The sequence below is a fragment of the Balaenoptera physalus genome (genome assembly GCF_965194825.1).
Source record: "Balaenoptera physalus genome assembly, chromosome: 7".
In the NCBI taxonomy this organism is placed as follows: domain Eukaryota; kingdom Metazoa; phylum Chordata; class Mammalia; order Artiodactyla; family Balaenopteridae; genus Balaenoptera; species Balaenoptera physalus.
Window position 1 is genome coordinate 24,010,111 of NC_138886.1, and position 6,353 is coordinate 24,016,463.

Genomic DNA, 6,353 nt, shown 5'->3' on the forward strand with positions numbered 1-6,353 from the left:
GTCCAGTGCTTAGGACTCGATGCTTTCACTGCCGAAGGCCTGGATTCGATCCCTGGTTGGGGAACTAAGATCCCACAAGCTGCATGGTGTGGTCAAAAAAAAAAAAAAGAGAGCTCTAAAAAAATAAAATAAAATAAAAATTCAGGAGTTCCGTTTCTGAGAAACAAGGAAAGAATGGGTTTGAGGGACAATTAGTGGTCTCTGCCATAGCTCAACCCTTTGGTGTCACCTTTCTTGCCTCACGTTGTCCCTGAGGTAGACAACTTAAACTCCATCCAAGTATGGCATGGATCTAAAGCCAAAATCACATTTGAGTGATTTGTGGTCTTCTCCGTCAGCTCTGGGTGGCTTCTTGTGGTCTAATGACCTATAAACTCACTAAAGTTATTTTCTCCCAACATAGCCCATAAACAGTTGTGAAGTAGAAACAGGAAAACAGCCATTGAAAACTCATTCATAAGAGGAGAGAGAGAACAGGAAACACTGCTGCAAGGGGTTACCCAAGCCCACTGCAGGAATAATGAAGACACCTCTGGCCGGCCATCGAGTCCCTTGGATGGTCACCTGACAGCCCAGTCCCACTCTGGGAGGGACTCCTTGTCCACTGACCTCCCTGGCCACATCCAAGGTGGGGCTACAGAGCTTTTGTAGCCCTGCTTACTCCTGGGGCAGTTTGGGGGGTGCCCAGGGTTGTGGTTTCTCTGCCAATAGAATTCCACCAAGTACCCACAGCCAAAGATCTGGTCTAGACCGGTGTTCTGTGCTCTGCCTGTGCTTCTTCTCAACTTGAAGGTAAAAACTTTGGGGCCACCTGACCAAGAAGTTTGGGTGGGAAGGCAACACCCACAGTCTGATCTTTGGAGCTACTCGTTTGCATTTTCTGGCAGAGAAGTCTTGAAAATGGCTTGCTGCCGCAGCCTTGTCTCCTGCTAAGGCTGCCACTTCAAGGCCACTGCTCTTAATAGCTGCAGTTTGGAGAACAGAGGCTGTTGGCATTTTCTATGCTTCAAGATTTTAATCAATTTTATTACAGGCTAGAGACAGTGCCTCCCTTGGTAAAGCAGGATTGCCTTCCATCTCTGCTGCAGTCTGTCTGGCTCTAGCCCCAGTTCATCTCACTTTTATATGACTTTGTGAAAAGCAACAAGGAGCAACATTCACACTTTTATCACTCTCCCACCATTTCTTCTATTGCCGTGACCTCTGTCAGCATGTGGTCCATCCAATTTCATCAAATGTGTAGCCATTATATAAAAGACAATATCTATTCTTGACATCCACTGCCTACCAATTCCACTAAGCCAGTACTACATTTTAGATGTTATTTGCAGCATCCCAGTATCAGTTATCAAATTCTGAATCCAAAAGCCAAAGTAAAGGTGGTTGGAGCAAAGTTGAAGTTTATTTCTCACATAAACACAGGAGTGCAGAGCTGGTACAGTGGCTCCATGATCATTGGGACCTACGCCCCTCCAATCTTCAATGTACACCTTCACCTCATAGTCCAGAATGGCTGATCCAGCTCCAGCCATCACATCCATGTTTCAGCCAGAAGAAAAGAGGAAAAGGGACAAAAAAAGAATGCCCCTTCCCTTTAAAGATAATTCCTGAAAGTTCCATAGACTACTTGGTTAACACACAGTTAGCCAGAACTTGATCATAAGGGTGCATCTAGCTGCAAAGGGGTGAAGAAATGCAGTCTTTACTTTGGATGGCACAATACCCAACCAAAATTCAGGAGTTTTATTATTGAAGAAAGGGAAATGATTATCAGGGCACAATTAGCAGCCTCCCCTACAGATTCCTTGACTTCAGATCTACTGAAGGGCTGACATATGAGGAGTTAACACTGCTCAAGACCCAGCACACAAGAACAAGTGCAATTATGTCACTTAAGCAAAACTGACCCACCACCCTGAAGAACAGCACTGACAGCTCCTAACATGATCAGCACTCATCCATTACATACGTGAATCATTTGAATAAGAACAGACTGATAACAAACTTAACCTCTTTTCTAGAAACTCCAGCTCCCCACCATTCCCCAACCCCAAATTATACAGGTCATTCTTCTTCTTTGGCCACCCTTTTATCCTTTGCTAGTTAGTCCCTATGCCTCCACATTCCTCTCGTGGTTGAGGAGGGCACCAGAATTTCTCCTTAGGCTGCCCCAGGGCTTCCAACATCATTGTCCGAAACAGAGGAAGAGCCAGAAAAGAAGACTTGTTGGGACGCAGTGGCAGAGGTCCGGGGAGGAATGGTGGCAGTGAAGACAAGGTAGGTGGTTGTAGTCCAGACATATTTAAGAGGAAGGAGTATGGCTTGATAACTGATGGGTGTGCCAAGGGAGGAGCCAAGGATGGGGCCAGTTTCAGGGTTGGGCAACTGGGTGGGTGTGGAAGCTGCAAACAAGGAGAACTAGGTGTGGGGAAGATGAAGAGATTGTTCTTTGGCTCTGAGGTCTAACATTAGGGACACATGTAAACCAGTCAGAGGAGTCTCACACAGCTATATCTGAACGTGAAAATTTATTCTTAAAAATGGTGTAGACATTTCTGGTTCCTGAGCACTGCAAACAGCCACAGTAGATGTCTTCTGTGCCATTCTTGTTTGAATGTTAGTCCATTTAAATGATTTCTGTAATCAAATCCAGTTATTAAAATAGCCCATCTGGGGTGAATATGCAATTGTCATAGTCTCCTCGGGCTGCAGTGACAAAATACCATCGACTGGGTGGCTTAAACAGCAGACATTTATTTCTCACAATTCTGGATCCCAGGAAGTCCAAGATCAAGGTGCCTGCAGGTTCGGTTCCTGGTGAGAGTTCTCTTCCTGGCTTGCAAACAGCCGCCTTCTTGCGGTGTCCTCACGTGATAGAGCAAGCCCCGATGTCTCTTCTTTTTATAAGGGCACTAATCCCATCATGGGGGCCCCTCATGACCTCATCTACACCTAAATATCTTCCAAAGGTCCCATCTCCTGATACCATCACATTGGGGGTTAGAGCTTCAACATAGGAATTTGGGGGAGGACACAATTCAGTCCATAGGAGCGAGTTCATATATTTGATCATAATTGTAACCAGAGGTCCAAGTTCTGAACTTCCCCACCCCTCCTCTGCCTGCCTGAACTCTCGGAGACCTCGCTCTCCCCTAGAGCCCCACAAGCAAGACAGACCAAGGGGGCAGCACACTGGGGCTAAGGAGAGATCCCCAGCCTTGGTCTGGACGTCAGCCTCTGCTGGTCGGTGGTCTCAGCACAGGTGTTATGCATGATTTTCCTTAGTAGTGTTCAGTGTTACCCTGGCCCCCTCCAGCCTGAGGGAACAACGCTTCTCCTTCCTGAGAGGGTGGAGTAGTGGGATGGGGCAGGAGCAAGGGAATACCCTCTTTCAGCCCCCATCAGCAGTACCCACCCCAATGCATTTCCAGAGTTATGCATCCCACCCCTCAGCCAGGTGGCTCCTGGGCAACCTCACATTTTTGGCATCTCTGTTCCTCCATTGATGACGATATGAATCATATTGTGCCCAGTTGTGCCCAGCGGCAGTTGCAACCATGCTTCCTCACACTGACCAAGGGAACCATTCGGTCATCTGTCCTGCCCTGGAGCCCCAAAGAAAACCCCTCAGTGCTTGATGGGTTTCTGGCCTAGGCTGAAACCCTCTACCCCACCTGGAACTCCATCCACTTCTCACTTGCGCTTTGAGAAATGGGTCCATCATTCCTGCTGTCTTTCAGAACTGCTCATTTACCACCCAGTGCCAAGTCTGAGGCTCCGATCGAACATTTTCTGAAAATAAGCCTCATGCCTCAGAGGCTTTAACTTCCATCCCATCATTTAATGCCAAGCAGACAGTTGTGAATAAAGGGAGGAAATGTCTCTCCCCTGTCCTCTTCCTGCTACACACACACACACACACACACACACACACACACACACACACACACACGGAATACCCCAGGCAGGAAGGGGAAGGGTGGTAAGTGGTGCTCTAAAGTGGTATGGCCAGTATCAATGTCAAGATCAGATCTCGGAACTGGTCCCTGTGGACTCCACTGCGTGAACTGCTGACACCACAACACCACTGAACCCCATCCTGCTTAGGACACTGGATGAGCTGCCCCTGCAGCTGCCACCCTCAAAGAATGAACCCACACAGTCCCTGCTGCCTGTCATCTCTGAGTCCTGGGACAGATGCTTCTCAGCGGCAGAACCTAGCTTATGAGCCCAGGCCTAGCTGCAAGGGAGGCTGGAAAGCAAACGTGGCATTTTCAGGGTCTGTAATGGGAGATGCAGGAGGAGATCTCTGACTTGTGTGGTAGAAGTGTTTCCAAATTTAGAAGCTGGATGACCAAAACCAAATGTCCACTATAATCCACTCCTTCTGCCTTCTAATACCTTTCCCATACTTCTAAAACATAACAGTGTGCCTGCCTGACATGGAACGACCATCCCTTATACAACTGAAAATCTGCTCACCCTTCCCCAAGAGGGGTCAACCAGGACGCTTATCAATTACAGCAGCAGCAATTCCTTTTCTCCTGGGTCATGATCTATCTCAATTTCCTATACTATATGGACTGAATTGTATATGACAGCTATCAGCATACCCTATAAAACAGTACAGGAAAAAGAAAGGGGAGAAGAAAAATTAGATTAAATATTTTAAAATATACACGGCACAGCCAGGAAAAAATACAACAGAACTACATGATGTGTAAAGGCATTGCCCACAGAGGAGACCTGTCTGGACTCTGTCCAGAGTGTGAGGTCAGAGTGACCTTCAGGGCTCTGGCCAGGAACTTAGCTCTTAGATTTCACCTTAGACACCAGGTGCATGGTTTTGGTTGCAGTGAGAGACCTACCTGGCAAAGGCAGAGGTGTGTAAATGAGAACAGGCTTGATAGTAATCAAGGCCAGTAAGTCAGTTTCTAAACGAAAGGTATGCATGCTATTTATGAACTAACCATAAAAACTCAGAAACCTGAAACAAAAACAACTGAAACATGCCTAGAAAAATGCATTCTAAAATTTAAAAAGTTAGAGTCCTTCAGCAGTCCCTTGTTTCTTGTACTAAATCTGGGTTGTCCTCAATAACAAAGAGCTTGTAGGAATTCTAATTTTGGCTTATGCAGGCATTGTCCAAAAGCACAGGGAGAGCTGATCCCTTCCCCACAGATGCCCCCACCTCCAAACGCCTTTATTTCTATATTTTACCACTTAAATAAATTGGCGAGCCCTCCCCCACAAATTTTTTTATCATCTTCTTTCTGCCTCATCTCAGGAAAAGCTCTCCTCTCTCTTTTCTTCGTAACATAAAGAACTAAATAAAGAAGTTCATAACAGGATTCTTCATAAAGGATTAAAGGTGGAAACCACCCAAATGTCCATCAGCTGTTGGATGGATAAACACAATGTGGTCTAGCCATACAGTGGAACATTATTTGGCCATAAAAAGGAAAAAAGTTCTGATACATGCTACAACATGGATGAACCTTGAGAACACACTAAGTGAACAAAACCAGACACAAAAGGTCACATATTGTATGATTGCATTAATTTGTGTTGTTCAGAAAAGGCAAATTCATAGAGACAGAAGGTAGATCAGAAGTTGCCAGGGGCTGGGAAGAAGAGGGGTGAGGAGTAACTGCTAATGAGTATGGAGTTTCTTTGGGGGGATGATGAAAATGTTCTGAAATCAGAGAGTGGTGATGGTTGTACAATGTGGTGAATAAATTAAAAACCACTGAATTGCACACTTTGAAATGGTGACTTTTATGTTAAGTGAATTTCATCTCAATTTTTTTTTAATTTTATTTATTTATTTATTTAATTTATTTATGGCTGTGTTGGGTCTTCGTTTCTGTGCGAGGGCCTTCTCTAGTTGCGGCAAGTGGGGACCACTCTTCATCGCGGTGTGCGGGCCTCTCACTATCGCGGCCTCTCTTGTTGCGGAGCACGGGCTCCAGAAGTGCAAGCTCAGCAATTGTGGCTCACGGGCCTAGTCGCTCCGCGGCATGTGGGATCTTCCCAGACCAGGGCTCGAACCCGTGTCCCCTGCATTGGCAGGCAGACTCTCAACCACTGCGCCACCAGGGAAGCCCCATCTCAATTTTTTAATTGTTAAAAAAAAACAAGCTAAACTAAAAAACAGGTGGTTGCAGATGTCAAAACGATAAAACCATTTGCAAACCCACCAACCTAGCAACTCCACTTCTGGGAACCTGACCTAAGGGAATAATTTAAAGGATTTGTCTTATGATATCAAGACAGTTTTTAAATATGTCCTTGCAGTGAGATGTTTTTATAATAGTGAAAATTTGGAAACAAGCTCAATGCTCATCAGTCTG